We start from the raw sequence: 18,424 nt of genomic DNA, 5'->3' as shown, positions 1-18,424 counted from the left end.
ATAAATTGAAATGATTATGTTCCTGCACACTTCTTTGGAATAACTAACCTGAGATTCTACATGTAAATTCAATGTGTACTTTAAGTCAAAGAGATATGGAATCATACAATTCTGGTCAAAATGTATCTCCTTAATGCTTATTCTAGGTCTAGTTCTACAACATGGTTCATTACCCTTAAGGTTATCAATTACCTTTATGATATTATTGTTCTTAAACCAGGATATGTTGCTCATATTGGAAAATAGCCATCATTTATGTACAAATTACTTATATGTGTGATTTTAAATGTGATATATATATATATACATATATGATTGCATATACAGAAATAAGTATTTTAATGGTTCTAAGTGAAGTGTCCAGGAATATATAAATATAAAATTGTACACCTACAAAATAAAAGCAGACAGTCATCATCTCAAAAGTTTAACTTCTAAGAATACCTCTCTGCTTATAGCCAGCTCCTCTGTCAAAAGCCAATGGTTAACTTTTAAACCCTTTTTCCCTTATAGTCAACAAATGCATGGATCGAAGTTAACTTCTAATTGTTGTTTCTATGTGACTTCTAGCATGCATCCCATGCTTGATTTCTGTGGATATCCTTCTGTATGCTGTGAATGTATTGCTCTGATTGTTTAATAAATAAAGTGGTGATTAGCCAGTAGCCAGTACAGGCAGGACAAATGGAGAGGAGAATTCTGGGTACAAAAAGGCTGAGTCAGAGAGAGGCTGCCAGCCACCACCATGAGAACCAAGATGTAAAGGTACCGGTAAGCCATGAGCCATGTGTCAAGGTAAAAATGTATAGAAATGCAAACTCCCTCCCTGTATCATGCCAGAATAAAAGAGCCATCTTCTGCAATGAGACAGGACAAAAACCAAATTAATTAAGGGACTATTCTATTATTAATCTCAACTCTTTGATTCTATTCTGATTCTTTAAACTTTTCTTAAAGTATGAATTTTATATCAAAATTTACAAGATTAGCATATATAGATATATATACATTTTAAACTTTGTTAAGATATGAAGAGTCATATAGAGTACTAACTAATTCTAAAAAAAAAGGCTTCAATTACCTGCATATATTTGTCTTTGTGTTCGAGTCTCTTATCAGTTTTCTGCAGGAAATCACGGCCAGGCCTTACATCAACTGAAGTCTCCAGCAAGAAGATGGGGCCCCACAACAACAACCATTCCACGTGGACAATAATAATATCATTAAGCTGACAAACATCATCCACAGATCAGCTTTGAACTACAAGGTGCTCAGAGCAATTTTGAGATGACTAGCTGAGATGATCCAGTCTCAAAGACTACTTGAATAAGGACTTGAGATAAACCCTGAACTTTGGCATTGTACACAGACTGGATAATGAAGGATATAGTTACCTCTCCTAGAATTTCACAATTAACCTAAAATTTTTCTTTCAGGATAAAGAAAACTTCGCTCATACCCAGCAGGAAGCAATTTTAAGAAAATGACACCCACATTCCCAAAGAAGTGGTGTGGGGCGGGGGGGTTTTTGGTCTTTTTAATGGGTTTTGGGTCTGGGATAATTTTCAGTGTTTAGGGGGGTTGGTTACAAGTTATTGTCAAGGGTTAGGGAAAAGGCTAAGCAAAAGAGATTAGATTTAAGATTCTTATTTTAAAAAGAAAGAAAGAAAGAAAGAAAGAAAGAAAGAAAGAAAGAAAGAAAGAAAGAAAGAAAGAAAGAAAGAAAGAAGGGAGGGAGGGAGGGAGGGAGGGAGGGAGGGAGGGAGGGAGGGAGGGAGGGAGGAAAGAAAGAAAGAAAGAAAGAAAGAAAGAAAGAAAGAAAGAAAGAAAGAAAGAAAGAAAGAAAGAAAGAAAAGAAAAGAAAAAGACAATTACTAGTTTTAAATACTTTACATTGTATTGGATTGTTTTATATTGTATACAAATTTGAAATTGATATTGTTAGAAAATGCTATATGTATATTTCTAATTGTATTTATACCATTCATTTAACAATGTAATGCAATTTTGTGATCCTTGAATGTCATTATTACCAACTATTAGGATATAAAGAAATGAAAGTTAGTAGTTAGACATTACAATAGAACTTGTAGTCATATTAGATATGTTTTAAAAATTGAGCAGAGATATTTTAGACAGGTCATCTTCAAACCCTTCAGAGATCTACAGAATATGGCATTTAAAATGTTTTAATAACTTAGAAATTTTTTATTTTTTGAGACATGTCGGCTCCTGGCAGTACCAATATACTTCAGAGAAAATACAGGCATTGAAGAAACTGCATATGGAGTCAACTTTCATTGTGGCAAAAGTTAAGCCACTGGACAACAAAGAATCCTCGAATCAACAGGACAAAATGGACAGACAGGACACGAAACAAAGGACTACTGATTCTTGCCAAAACAAGTGTGGTTATGGCTTTATCAAAAGGCATCTTCTGAGGCCAGGACAATATGGCCCCATCCCTGAAGTGGTCTTTGCAATCCGGAAAAGGTACAGTGCCCTTTTCCTCGAAGGCAGCTTAACAGGCAGAGGGCTGATAGCTTCTGTTGTGCAATGGAACAGCAGCTGAAAGCTCATGTCTCTCGAAAGTAGACTGGCATTTAATAGAGGGATGTGGAGAAGAAGGGGATGTTGAAATGAAGCCATATATACACAGCCAAGAAGAATGGACAGCTGAACTCAAAAACTGTCAACAATTTCCAGAATTTAAAATCCTGAATCATGACAGGTCACTAGTGGAATTCAGGTGTTTCTGGTACGTGGACTGCTCTCACCCAATGTGAGGTTGAACTGTTGACCTTGTGTACATCCTACATCACAAACGAGTCTGTCAGATACACTAAGCCTATAGGCTGAAGATGATGCCCCAACACTGTGGAGAAACCTCAGGTGACTGCCCAGGCAGCTGGCTGTTTCTGTCAACTCACAAATTTTTTGGAAGTTGCTTGCATGCACTTCCTGTTTTTATTTTTGTTAGCTAATATTATTCCCTTCTTGGGTCTCTGAGAGAGTTGAAGATTAGTTAGTTATAGCTGAAAATTAATTAGGATAGAAAGTGCATTAGATACATCTTGGATTTACCAAAATAGGATAGATAATGGAATTATTTTCTCTGATTTGTCAAATACCTATTTAGGTATTCATAACTTGTAAATATTGTATATAGTTATTGTACTTTTATATATAGTTTTTCTTTTGTTAGTTATAAACTTTTGCTTTTTTCTTTTTATTAAAATAGAAAAGGGGAAATGTGGTGGTATTCTAATTGTACTGAAATGTGATTTTGATTGTATGTTAATAAATAAAGTTACCTGGGGGTCAGAGCTATAAGAGCCATAGCAAGAGTGTGGCGGTGGTGGCACACGCCTTTAATCCCATAGATCTCTGTGTGTTCAGGGATACAGCCAGCATTGGAGACATATACCTTTAAGACCTGGGGGGCTGTACATACAGATCGTGACAAGGCAGTCATGTGTTTGGGTTTACAACCAATGAGAAGGCAGAATGACTATGAAAAATGACTTACACAAGGAAATAGCTCTCTTTCGGGAAGCTGGGACACCGCAGGAGAAAGGGTGAGATTTTAGCTCTGAGCTCTGACCTCTCAGCTTTCTCTTTTACATTGTTTCTGTATTTCTTATTTAATAAGATTGTTGGTTACATCTACATAATTACCTTTACATCCTAATGGTACAGCCAAAATTTTTTTTTCTTTTTTTTTATTATTATTATTATTATTTTACAACACCATTCAGTTCAACATAATAGCCACAGAATCCCCTGTTCTCCCCCTCTCGCCCACCCCTCCCCCCAGCCCACCCCCCATTCCCACCTCCTCCAGATCAAGGTCTCCCCCGAGGACCGGGGTTGACCTGGTAGACTCAGTCCAGGCAGGTCCATTCCCCCCTCCCAGACTGAGCCAAGTGTCCCTGCATAAGTCCCAGGATTCAAACAGCCAGCTCATGCAACGAGCCCAGGACCTGGCACCAATGCACAGCTGCCTCCCAAACAGATCAAGCCAAATGACTGTCTCACCCGTTCAGGTGGCCTGATCCAGTTGGGGGCCCCTCAGCCTTTGGTTCATAGATCCTGTGCTTCAATTCATTTGGTTATTTGTCCCGGTGCTTTATCCAACCTTGGCTTCAACAATTCTCGCTCATATAAACCCTCTTCTTACTCACTAATTAGACTCCCAGTGCTCCACCAGGGGCCCAGCCGTGGATGTCTGCCTTCAGATTCCTCAGTCCTTGGATGGGGTTTATGGCACCACTATCTGGGTGTCTGGCCATCCCATCACCCGAGTAGGTCAGTTCCTGCCATCTCGCGACCATTGCCAGCAGTCTTTTGAGGGGGTATCTTTGTGGATCTCCGTGGGCCTCCCTAGCTCTCTGCTTCCTCCCCTTCTCACCTTCTCATGTGGTCTTCATTTACCATGGTCTCCTATTCCTTGTTCCCCCTCTCTTTTCTTGATCCAGCTAGGATCTCCCACTCTTTCCCTCGACTGTCGCCCTTCATTGTTCCCACTCATGACCAGGCTATTCATGTAGATCTCGTCCATTTCTCCGTGTCTTTTTTTGGGGTCCCGTTTTCCAGGTAGCCTCACTGGTGATGTGAGTAGCAGTCTAGTCATCCTTGTTCCACATCTAGCATCTTCCTATGAGTGGGTACATACCATATTTGTCTTTCTGAGTCTGGGTTACCTCACTCAGGATGATTTTTTCTAGATCCATCCATTTGCCTGCAAACCGTGTGATGTCATTGTTTTTCTCTGCTGAGTAGTATTCCATTGTGTATATGTGCCACAATTTATTTATCCATTCTTCAGTTGAAGGGCATCTAGGTTGTTTCCAGGTTTTGGCTATTACAAACAATGCTGATATGAACATAGCTGAGCAAGTGCTCTTGTGGTATGATTGAGCATTTCTTGGGTATATGCCCAGGAGTGGTATAGCTGGATCTTGGGGGAGATTGATTCCCAATTTTCTAAGAAAGCGCCATATTGATTTCCAAAGTGGTTGTACAAGCTTGCATTCCCACCAGCAGTGGAGGAGAGTTCCCCTAGTTCCATATCCTCTCCAGCATAAAGTGTCTTCAGTGTTTTTGATCTTAGCCACTCTGACAGGCGTAAGGTGGTATCTCAGAGTTGTCTTGATTTGCATTTCCCTGATGATTAGGGAAGTTGAGCAATTCCTTAAATGTCTTTCAGCCATTTGGGATTCCTCTGTTGAGAATTCTCTGTTTAGTTCTTAAGCCCATTTCTCAATTGGACTGTTGGTCCTTTTGATGTCTAATTTCTTGAGTTCCTTATATATTCTGGATATCAGTCCTCTGTCAGATGTGGGGTTGGTGAAGATCTTTTCCCATTCTGTAGGCTGTCGCTTTGCCTTGTTGACCGTATCCTTTGCTCTACAAAATCTTCTCAGTTTCAAGAGGTCCCATTGATTGATTGTTTGTCTCAGTGTCTGCGCTACTGGTGTTATATTTAGGAAGTGATCTCCTATGCCAAGGCGTTCAAGACTATTTCCTACTTTCTCTTCTAACAGGTTCAGAGTAGCTGGATTTATGTTGAGGTCTTTGATCCACTTGGACTTAAGTTTTGTGCACGGTGACAGATATGAATATATTTGCAGCCTTCTACACGCTGATATCCAGTTATGCCAGCACCATTTGTTGAAGATGCTTTCTTTTTTCCATTGTACACTTTTGGCTTCTTTGTCAAAAATTATATGTCCATAGGTGTGTGGGTTAATGTCAGGGTCTTCAATTCGGTTCCATTGGTCCACATGTCGGTTTTTATGCCAATACCAGGCTGTTTTTATTACTGTAGCTCTATAGTAGAGCTTGAAGTCGGGGATTGTGATGCCTCCAGAAGTTGTTTTATTGTACAGGTTTCTTTTAGCTATCCTGGGTTTTTTGTTTTTCCATATGAAGTTGAGTATTGTTCTTTCCAGATCTGTGAAGAATTGTGTTGGTATTTTGATGGGGATTGCATTGAATCTGTAAATTGCTTTTGGTAAGATTGCCATTTTTACTATGTTAACCCTGCCTATCCATGAGCATGGGAGATCTTTCCATTTTCTGAGATCTTCTTCAATTTCTTTTTTCAGGGACTTAAAGTTCTTGTCATATAGGTCCTTCACTTGCTTGGTTAGTGTTACCCCAAGGTATTTTATGTCATTTGTGGCTATTGTAAAGGGTGATGTATCTCTAATTGCCCTCTCAGCTTCTTTGTCCATTGTATATAGGAGGGCTACTGATTTTTTTGAGTTGATCTTGTATCCTGCTATGTTGCTGAAGGTGTTTATAAGCTTTATCAATTCCTGGGTGGAATCTTTGGGGTCACTCAAGTATACTATCATGTCGTCTGCAAATAGGGAAAGCTTGACTTCTTCCTTTCCAATTTGAATCCCCTTAATCTCCTTATGTTGTCTTATTGCTCTGGCTAGAACTTCGAGTACTATATTGAATAAGTATGGGGAGAGTGGACAGCCTTGTCTCGTTCCTGATTTTAGTGGAATTGCTTTGAGTTTCTCTCCATTTAATTTGATGTTGGCTGTTGGTTTGCTATATATTGCCTTTATTATGTTTAGGTATGTTCCCTGTATTCCTGATCGCTCCAAGACTTTTATCATGAAGGGGTGTTGGATTTTGTCAAATGCCTTTTCTGCATCTAGTGAGATGATCATGTGGTTTTTTTCTTTGAGTTTGTTTATATGGTGTATTACATTGATGGACTTTCGTATGTTGAACCACCCTTGCATCCCTGGGATGAAGCCTACTTGATCATGGTGGATAATTGTTCTGATGTGTTCTTGGAGTCTGTTTGCCAGTATTTTATTGAGTATTTTTGCATCGATGTTCATGAGGGAGATCGGTCTGTAGTTCTCTTTCTTTGTTGCATCCTTGTTTGGTTTAGGAATCAGGGTAATTGTAGCCTCATAGAAGGAGTTTGGTAATGTTCCTTCTGTTTCTATTATGTGGAACAATTTAGAGAGTATTGGTATTAACTCTTCTTTGAAGATCTGGTAGAATTCTGCGCTGAAACCATCTGGTCCTGGGCTTTTTTTGGTTGGGAGACCTTTAATGACTGTTTCTATTTCCTTAGGGGTTATTGGACTATTTAAATAGTTTATCTGGTCTTGATTAAACTTAGGTATGTGGTATCTATCCAGAAAAATGTCCATTTCTTTTAGGTTTTCCAGTTTTGTGGAGTAGAGGTTTTTGAAATATGACCTTATAATTCTCTGGATTTCCTCAATGTCTGTTGTTATGTCCCCCTTTTCATTTCTGATTTTGTTGATTTGGATTCTCTCTCTCTGTCTTTTGGTTAGTTTGGATAAGGGCTTGTCTATCTTGTTGATTTTCTCAAAGAACCAACTCTTTGTTTCATTAATTTTTTGTATTATTCTCTTAGTTTCTAATTTATTAATTTCACCTCTCACTTTGATAATTTCCTGGCGTCTATTCTTCCTGGGAGACTTTGCTTCTTCTTGTTCTAGAGATTTCAGATGTGCTGTTAATTCACTAGTGTGCGATTTCTCCAACTTCTTTATGTGGGCATTTAGTGCTATGAATTTCCCTCTTAACACTGCTTTCATAGTGTCCCATAAGTTTGGGTATGTGGTGTCTTCATTTTCATTGATCTCTAGGAAGTCTTTAATTTCTTTCTTTATTTCTTCCTTAACCCATTGGTGATTCAGTTGAGCATTATTCAGTTTCCATGAGGTTGTAGGTTTTCTGTAGTTTTTGTTGTTGTTGAAATCTAGCTTTAAACCATGGTGATCTGATAGAACACAGGAGGTTATTCTGATTGTTTTGTATCTGTTGAGATTTGCTTTGTGGCCAAGTATGTGGTCGATTTTAGAGAAAGTTCCATGGGGTGCTGAGAAGAAAGTATATTCTTTCTTGTTAGGATGAAATGTTCTGTAGATATCTATTAGGTCCAATTGGGTCATGACATCGGTTAAGTCCTTTATTTCTCTGTTAAGTTTCGATTTGAGAGATCTGTCCAGTGGTGAAAGTGGGGTGTTGAGATCTCCCACTATTAATGTGTGGGGTTTTATATGTGGTTTAAGCTTTAGTAATGTTTCTTTTACATATGTGGGTGCCCTTGTGTTTGGGGCATATATGTTCAGAATTGAAACTTCATCTTGGTCGATCTTTCCTGTGACGAGGATGTAATGTCCTTCTTGATCTCTTTTGATTGATTTTAGTTTGAAGTCTATTTTGTTGGATATCAGGATGGCTACCCCTGCTTGTTTCTTAAGACCATTTGATTGAAAAGTCTTTTCCCAGCCTTTTATTCTTAGGTAGTGTCTATCTTTGAATTTGAGATGTGTTTCTTGTATGCAGCAGAAAGATGGGTCCTGCTTTCGTATCCATTCTGTAAGTCTATGTCTTTTTATAGGTGAATTGAGTCCGTTGATATTAAGGGATATTAATGACCAGTGATTCTTCATCCCTGTTATTTTTGGTGGTAGTGTGTGTGTACTTCTCTTCTTTGGGGTTTACTGTTGTGGCTTTATCTATTGCCTGTGTTTTCAAGTGTGTATCTGACTTCCCTCGGTTGGAATTTTCCTTCTAGTGCTTTCTGTAGGGCTGGGTTTGTGGATAGGTATTGTTTAAATCTGGCTTTGTCTTCGAAAGTCTTGTTCCTTCCGTCTATGATGATTGAAAGTTTTGCTGGGTATATTAGTCTGGGCTGACATCCATGGTCTCTTAGTGTCTGCATTACATCTGTCCAGGTCCTTCTGGCTTTCAAAGTCTCCATTGAGAAATCAGGTGTTATTCTGATGGGTTTACCTTTATAGGTCACTTGGCCTTTTTCCTTGGCTGCTCTTAATATTCTTTCTTTATTCTGTACATTTAGTTGTTTAATTATTATGTGTCGAGGGGACTTTTTTTGGGGGTCTAGTCTGTTTGGTGTTCTATAGGCTTCTTGTATCTTCATAGGCATTTCCTTCTTTAAGTTGGGAAAGTTTTCTTCTATAATTTTGTTGAATATATTTTCTGTGCCTTTGAGTTGGTATTCTTCACCTTCTTCTATCCCTATAATTCGTAGGTTTGGTCTTTTTATGGTGTCCCAGATTTCTTGGACATTTTGGTTCATGACTTTGTTGGCTTTAGTGTTTCCTTCGACTGATGGAACTATTTCTTCTACTGTATCTTCAATGCCAGAAATCCTCTCTTCCATCTCTTGCATTCTGTTGGTTATACTTGCATCCGAAGTTCCTGATCTTTTACTCAGGTTTTCTATTTCCAACATTCCCTCTATTTGTGTCTTTTTTATTTTTTCAATTTCCCTTTTCAGTTCTTGGACTGTTTCCTTTGTTTGTTTCATTGCTTTTTCATGATTTTCTTTCAGTGCTTTATTGTTTTCTTCCAGGATTTTAATGTTTTCTTCCAGGACTTTATTGTTTTCTTGGAGGGCTTTATTGTTTTCTTCTAATTTGTTTGCCCTTTCCTCTAGTTGTTTACAGCGTTCTTCCAATTTTCTTGTCTTTTCCTCTACACAAGCCTCTACCTTCTTCATGAAGTTACTCATAAGGCTACTTTCTTCTGCTTCTTCCAATTTTTGGTGTTCAGGTCTAGATGTTGGAGGCGAGCTAGGTTCTGGTGATGCTGTATTGCTCTTCATTTTGCTGTATGTACTTCTGCTTTGACGTCTGCCCATCTTCTTGTGGTTCCTTCTTGGTCTTATCAGTGTACTTGTTTCACAAAGAGCTGACAGACCCAGGAAGACTCTCTCTCTTGTCCAAAAGGGAGTTCTCTTGTCCAACTCTTTGGTCCAGAAGGGAAGTCAGGGGCAAGCTCTGGTCCAGAATGGCAGTCGGGGACAGGCTGGGAGCTGGGGGCCGGTCTCTAAGTCTCAGGAAGTGGCTGGGGTCTTGGGCAGATGGGCGTGGGGGCAGGGCGCGGAGACTGCAGGGGCTGCCGGGGGCTTGGAAAAGGGGATCCCTCCCGGTGGGGCTAGAAGGGGAACTGCCCGGTGGCCAGAACCTGGTGCCAAGTTGGGCAGGTCCTCCCAGGGTGGCTGGTGGCCAGGGATGGGGTCCGGGCTGGACCCAGGCACTCACCTCTGGTCCAGAAGGGAAGTCGTCAGGGGCCGGCTGGGAGCTGGGGGCCGGTCTCTAAGTCTCAGGAAGTGGCTGGGGTCTCTGGCAGATGGGCGTGGGGCAGGGCGCAGAGACTGCAGGGGCTGCCGGGGGCTTGGAAAAGGGGATCCCTCCCGGTGGGGCTAGAAGGGGAGCTGCCCGGTGGGCAGAACCCAGCACCAAGCTGGGCAGGCCTCTCAGGAGTGGCTGGTGCCCAGGGATGGGGTCCGGGTTGGACCCGGGTACTCACCTCTGGTCCAGAAGGGAAGTCCTCGGGGGCAGGCTGGGAGCTGGGGGCCGGTCTCTAAGTCTCAGGAAGTGGCTGGGGTCTTGGGCAGATGGGCGTGGGGGCAGGGCGCGGAGACTGCAGGGGCTCCCGGGGGCTTGGAAAAGGGGATCCCTCCCGGTGGGGCTAGAAGGGGAGCTGCCCGGTGGCCAGAACCCGGCACCAAGCTGGGCAGGCCTCTCAGGAGTGGCTGGTGCCCAGGGATGGGGTCCGGGTTGGACCCGGGTACTCACCTCTGGTCCAGTCCTCGGGGCCAGCCAAAATTTTTTTAAGCAAGGAGGAAAATGAGCAGTTGAGGACAAGCAGCTTACACAACAAAGGCAGCTGGCAGGCTGGGTCTCAGCATATAAGAGAGTAAAAAGGGAACATTACCCTCCCCATTGTATAAGAATCATTTCAAAATGATCACAGTCCTTAGCTTAAAACATATATCACTGAATGCAATAGAAGAATACGCACCTAATAATTGTCAAGCACTAATGTAGGCAAGAAATTACTGAAGAGAATGACAATGTTACACAAAATATCCTCTGATATCAAAAGGTGGAACCATACAAAATGAAGATGCAACTAATAAAATGAAACAGAAAAGTATTCTGTACAGCTAAAAAAAACTATCATCAGAACATCACATAATGGGAGAAAACAAGTTTCAATTTTTCTTTAGACGTTGGACTAATGTCCAAAAGTTTCAATTAATTTAAGAAGTTGTAAATCAAGGAAATAAAGCCTCCACCAACAAATGGGTAATTACATAAACAGAATCTGTACTAAAGAAAAGCACATACAACTAGTACCTACTTTTAAAAGTTTTCAATATCACTTATCATCAGATATAGGCAAAACTAAAAAAAATACTACACATTAATTGTTGCCTGTATTTTTTGTAGAGTATGATGCTTCAAGATACAGAGATACGTGAACACAAAGAAACTAAGTACAAAAATGTCCACTATGGATTTCTGAATGTTTCCCATTTCACTCAATTCCACTGAAAAATCAAAAAAGATAGAGTATGTTAAAAATTCAGTTAAAAGGATAATATGAATGACTGGAAAAATTAATGGGTGGTAAAACCATTGATATTTCAGGAAACATTAAATGACATGCAGTTTATATTATTAATGAGGGTAAGTGGCCTGGAAGAATTGATGTGGTCATATTTGTAGACAGTGTTTATTCATGAGAAAATGAATAATAAAGACAAGGATGGAAAGCTTTTGATCAATTTTGAAATTCACATTTTTATTTTCACAAAAATATATAAAATCTATTTGAAATGAACATAACATTATGAAAATTTTAGAATAACCACAAAGCAAATATTATGTCCTTTAAAGTGAAATATTACATTAAATATATAAATAAGATATTTATTATAAAGAAAGCAGCAAATTAAAAACATTATAAAGTTAAAACTACAAGGAATATATTCTTCATAAAAATGGAAATCTTCTCTAAGGCAAAGCACACTGTCAAAAGGACAAGACAGCAGCCTACAAAAGGGAAAGTATCTTCACAAACTGTATATCAAAGGACTGATTTCCAAAATATATTAAAACTCAGGAAACTGGACATTGAGAGACCAAATAATCCAATTCAAAAGTGGGTTAGAGACCTAAACAGAGATTCTCAACAGAAGAATCTCAAATGGCTGAGAATCACTTAAAGAAAAGTTCAACAGCCTTAGCCATCAGACAAAGGGAAATCAAAAGAACATTGGTCTTCTAATTTATACAAGACAGAATGACTAAGATAAAAACCTCAAGTGACAACTATTCCTGGTGAGAATATAGATATATATATAGTTTTTACTTATTATCATTTAAATTAGGACCTCATGAGGGTAAAATAAAATTACACATTAAGACACAAAAATATAATTGTAATAGAATATGTTCCTCGTCACACATTCAATGTGCTTTTTGTTATGATTATCAGAAAGAAAATACTTGTGTGGATCCAATCAAAATGTGAGGAGAATCAAGTAAGAGGGGAAAAGACAAAACAAACCCACTTTCCACATATAGTCACATAGGCAAATTCATGTGAATGGATTTCTGTCACCATATTTGCTATGTCTATTTCAGTCTAAGCTGGCAAAACATACTTATGTCTACCAACTTTTCCTCCCTGATCATGTTTCCTGTTCTACATTCCAGGGCTGATACCTTGGACCTACATCCAGGTTTCAGCATAAACATAATTGTATTTCAAGGATCTAAATGTATCTTTACTCCTAATTGTCTATCTGCTGACTCTCATCCTGTACCTTGCTTGCTCATTTTCATTTCAGAGGTTTTTGTTCTAAATGGAATGCAAGCTATCTTCCTCCATTTGAGAACTTAATAGGTGGATTCTACAGCTATAGAATGTCTGCATGGAGTAAAATAAATCTTACATCATTCAAAAAGACTCCTATATAGACATTTCTCGCCAGGAGAGTCTTCTCAATTCTATCTTTTGTCTGCTAATACCCTGTAATCCTACAGGCATCATACTAAGAACCAATCCTCAGAGGTCACCAACAACATCTATGTGTCTTGCAGAACACACACATACCAGTTGTAAATAATTAGAAACACTGGAATGAAATAGAATGTTTTAAAAGTAACAGAATCTAAAAGATTACTACTCAAAATTATAGATACAAATTGTAAGTCATTTTGAAATCATCTTAGCAGATGAAGTCCCAAAAGCAAATTCTCATATTCTGACTTCCAAAAGAACAGTAACTAGCACAGGCAGTCCCTCTCACCTACCATTACACAAAGACTCTCAGTAACTACAATTTATGGCATTATTTCCTCCCCAAGGAGAAAAGCTACACTTTGAAAATTGACCAAAACAACATGTCAACTTTTTAAAAATATTCTCTCTGCAGAGAAAGCCATGAAAATATCCCTCACCTGAAAAGCTGAAGGCAAGTCAGAAGAATGTAGAGAGATTCAGCTTATCAAGTGTGTAAAATAACATGAATTAAAACAATCTCTTTTTATTTGAGAGAGGAAACAAAGATATACCTGAAAAAGTTTTGTGAGTAGAATAAAGCAAATGACAGAATGGGAAATTAAAGATAAATTCATGTGAAACCAAACTTACTTGAGGACAATGAAATCTGAATTCTGAAAAGAAATTTTAAAAGCACTTGCCGTATTGTTGGTTTATCTTCACATTTAAAATGATGGATTTCTGTGCAATAATAATTAAAAAGTGTAAAAATTGCTGAAATCATCACATTTCCATCACTATGTAAAGGACTTAATGACTTTAAATTGCATTGAAAATCATTGAAGGAACACAAAGGAACAAGAGTCTCCAGGAGCAAGAAAAGAAAAATCGAAGAGAACATCATGAAATAGTAGTGTCTACCACACTGTAAGCATGGGGGACACAGATCTCAATGTGTTCAGCATCTACATATACAGATCATGTTTTTGTGAGCAGAAGAGTTGGTAATATTTTTGGTGATTAAAGTCATTACTCTAATCACATATATTTTTGACAAGCCGCTTCTACACTCCATGGAGATATTTGGATAATTTTCTTCCCTGAGATTTCTCATCTGAGACACTTCACTCAAGATAAAAAAAAAGCTTCAAAATACATTTGTGAATCTTCCTTAAACACAGGCCTCATGACTTCAAGAGTAAAGAACATCAAGACCCCAGAGGTGACTCCTCTTGAATAGTCTTGGCAAGAGCTCTCTATCACAAAAGTTACATGAGACAGTGAATCAGCATGATGCAAAGACTGTGCAATGATGATTCCACATGAACAATAATAATACCAAGAAGCTGACAAACATCACCCAAAGATCAGCTTTGGAATACAAACTGCTCAGGACAATTTTGAGATGGCTAGCTGAGATGATACAGCCTCACCTTCTGTATTTACCTCCCTCCCTATCCCAACTAAAGTCACCCCTTCCCATTTTGTCATTTCTCTCCCCAGATCACTGGTGTACTGTTCCTGTTCTTCATTTTTACCACACACCCTGATGTGGTTACTTTCTCTTTTCCTGATTTCTCAATTGCTTTAGGTCATGAGTTCTTATTTGAAGATATGGAACTAAGACCCAAAGAAAAGGGTATTGAATAAAGTAGTACAGGATGTAATTTGAATAAGATGGCACTGGATTTGAACACCATCACAGTCATGACAAAATGCCAAAAGTCCAGATACTTTCAAAATTAATTTCAATAGCTTAGAGACATGTCTCCAAAATATCACAGGCTGGAAAAAACAACATTAAGAAAAAAAACATAAAAATAGTATAACATCATTATAATTAGGAATACCAATCACTCAATAAATATCAACAAATACTAACAGTGACATTGCATGTAACTCATGACCAACAGGGCAGAAAAGTTATTACAGCAATAGGAGGGAAATAAGAAGCCAAAACATTATCATCTGGTTTTGTGAAGGATTATTTTTAGCTTATTGAATCATGATTATCAAAATGCCAAACGAGTCTCTGAAGATATATTGAAAGTGATTTACTGATCAAAAATAAGCTTTCATGTAACAGTATTTTCGAGTAAGACAACCAACCCTCAAATAAAAACATAGAGACTCATTAATTATGAAAGATTAGCCTATAACTTAGGCTTGTTCCTAACTAGTTCTTATACCTTATATTAACCCATTACTATTAACCTGCACATTTCCATGTGGCTTGTGGCTGTTACCTCTCCTCCTTCATGTCTTTCTTGTTCTGATTCCTGATATCTCTTCTCTCATCCTAGAACGAATAGAAAACACAAACTATAGTCCCCACCCTTTCCTTCCTGTTTACCTTATCTATCCAAATTGCTGGCTTGTTTATAAACAATTCTACTCAGTCACTGGTTTTACCCCTTAATTTAAGGTATAACTTTACTGGGTAGTAACAGGAGTGTCAGAGTGTGATCAACCATCTCACCACACCAACCCACATCTTCTCATGTATTGTAATTTCAATTACTTAAGATTACAAAAGTGAAGCCAACACTATTACCTATTCTCTTTAGGCTGCTGTTTTCCAAATTTCTGTTTAATTGAGATGTTGTAATCTCAATTATTTATACTGAAGTAATTAAATATTCCAGTATTTAATAGCCAAAAATAGGTATTATATTCCTACTCCCCCAAACAATCTCAGGCTTAACTAGTATGAAAAGAAGCTTCTCTTTGGAGCAGATAATGACTAATACAGAGACCAAAAAATGAGCAATGCACATTGAGTAAGTGTGGAGAATGGTCAGTCTTAAGTGGGACATTACAATATAAGGCTCCTGGATCCTTGTGAAAGTGTTGAACGATGGTCAGAGACTGTGGTGTTCGATTTACTATAGGGAAACAGTTTCTTGTTGCTCAATTGCACAAGAAGGCAGTTGAGCATATGAACTCACATTCAGTGTGAGAGCATGCAAAAGCCTATTGCAATAGAAGAGGTGATGAAATCTCTGTATTAAGATAAAAGATAGTATTGAAGTCCTAACACTAATTTTCTTAAGAAATATACCCCTAATATCCCTACTGTATCACAGGGGATTAACAAAGAATCTGGACATATATGGACAAGAATTATTTACTCCATGTTTGAAATATAGGGCAGAAAGTTAAGCTGATGAAGAGAGGGTAGACCAAGAGTCCACAAACTGAGGGGAAATAATCATCAAAACCCACTCAACAAAATTTATTCAGAACTAATAATAATAAATAAGGAATTACTTGACCTTGGGTCAAACTTGTTGAGTTAAAGTTGCACGCAAGATGTTGCAAATCTCCTGTAATTGGTAGAGATTAACATCATTATACAGAAAACATATGCTCTGCACAGTGGAAATATTTAGGATCTCCATGGAATAAAACTGCATCTATACAAGACTCTCAATGAGAAAATGACAATTCTGTTAAAATATATTTGGCTGAAATGCTGATCAAATAGAACCATGCCAGAGAATCATCAAATTTGGACATATTCCCAAGGATTATCACAAGAACATTACTGTAACTTTGAACCATGCACAAAGGTACAGTTTAAAATGGCAGGACATGTCAGAATTTTTTAAATAGTTCTGTATTACAAGAATTAAAAAGACTTGCAAACATGAGAGCTCCAAAGATGCTTGCATCAGGATTCATAATTCACTGACAAGTGGTGTGCAGCATGCCCACAGTCCTGTAAGGTGGCCCTAAAAAGATATTGCATCTGGGATGTCTTTTGCTGAGAAATACTATATGAATAATATGAATGGTGTGGAGCTCTTCCAAGACTTGGGTAATGTGTGTACAAAAGATGATCTGAAATTACGAGACATCCCAGTGGGGATTAAATCATCTCAAAGGTACTCTTACATGTTGCACGAAGGTCTGAAATTCAGGGTCTTTGCTTGACTCTTTTTTTTTCTTCTTGGATTTATTTCAGTGTTTTGTGGTACCCAAGTTCAGGTGATATGTGGAGGGTGGAGGGCTGTTAACATTCTGAGCCTATATAATGGAAATAGATTATTAGTCAAAAGTGTTTGAAAGCTATACTGATCTCAGATTTTGGCTTTCAGTGTCAACTTCCTTGTCTTCTATTATGTTAAGAGTTGATATCTCAAGATTTCACCACCTGGAGCTCTCCTGCATCTTGCTGTGTCTGCTTTGCAACAATAATGATATCTCTCCTAATATGCAAGTAAAATAGTCCTATCATCCATTACATTTTTTTAAAAAAATACAGGTATCTTTTCTTTTCAGGGAAGAGAGAAGTAAATAATACAAATGAAGAACATTTTTTTGGTCATAAGTCATCATAATTCTTTCATGGTTGAACTGATGTATATGCCAGATTCATTAAGAAAATAAAAATACTTGAATTGGAAAGGTGCATGGAAAAAAAATACCTTAACTTTACATTTGCCATCTTACAATATAAATACTTTGTTGTAGCTGGTGTTTCTCACCAAAGTAGTTGCATATGCCATTACTAGAAAAATAAATTTGAAAATTGCTTACATTATCTAGAGACATGCATTTCCTTTCAGGGCCCCCATAAGACTCAGCTTCTTGGTTCATGCTAGTGGCATGGATGGCTCCTTTGGGAGGTCTTTAACCAAACAAATAGATGGGATTTATGAGCAGTGGAAAGGGTACTGCTCAGTGGCAAAATGGACCCAGAAATTCCCCAGAGTTGGGGTGGTGAATTTGACTCTTGCTGATGCTTCCATAAGAAAGCTGAGCACTTAGGGAACCAGGCAGGGTGGAGCCAACTGCCAGGTCAGAGTTGGAGGCCCTAGCCATGTCCAGACATTCCGCTTTGCAGTTTAAAGACTCATGCAGTCAGAAAAATATTGAGGTTATACAGTAAAAAAGGATTCAGATGGAAGAAATGTCTAAACGGGTTTCAGTGTGTTTTAAAATGTCAGAAGGCTTGAAGGAGAAAAGAGAAAGGATATATAAAAATAGTGTAGAAAACATTAAATTCTTAAAAAGAGTGTAAAGTAATATAAAAAATAAGCCATATAAAGATGGAAAATACACAAAGTATCTGGATCCTGTATGTTATTGTGTTCTCTTTAAAGATTTGATTGCTAAATACTGAACAATAGCTGCTAAGAGATATTGGGTATATATGCTGCTGGATTAAAACAACCTATATATTTTTAAAATGTCTTGACTGCTAAGTGGAAATCAAAAGATATGTTAGTTTGTAAAGAGGTTCTGCTTTTACTTCAACAGAAAATAAAAGTCTATGAATTCATTCAAAGTTTAAAAAATTATGTTTGTTGAGAAAAAAAATCCCTCAAAATCCTGATTGCAGAAATATAGAAATAAACCTAAAGGAACTTCAAGAAACATGCTATATATTTTACATGTTCAAACACAAAATAAAAAATCATGTTTGACTGATGGTGTACAATGTACACTCCTTACGTTAATACAGGTGTGCGTGTTACCTTTACAAATTTATATATTTTCAGAACAAGTGGACCAGACACCAATGAAAAAAGAATGGCCCAATTATTCCAGCATCTTACAGTGCCACTGTTGCAGTTCACTGAGA

Source organism: Peromyscus maniculatus, chromosome 23 (genome assembly GCF_049852395.1).
Source record: "Peromyscus maniculatus bairdii isolate BWxNUB_F1_BW_parent chromosome 23, HU_Pman_BW_mat_3.1, whole genome shotgun sequence".
Lineage (NCBI taxonomy): Eukaryota > Metazoa > Chordata > Mammalia > Rodentia > Cricetidae > Peromyscus > Peromyscus maniculatus.
Note: the sequence above shows the minus strand (reverse complement) of the source record.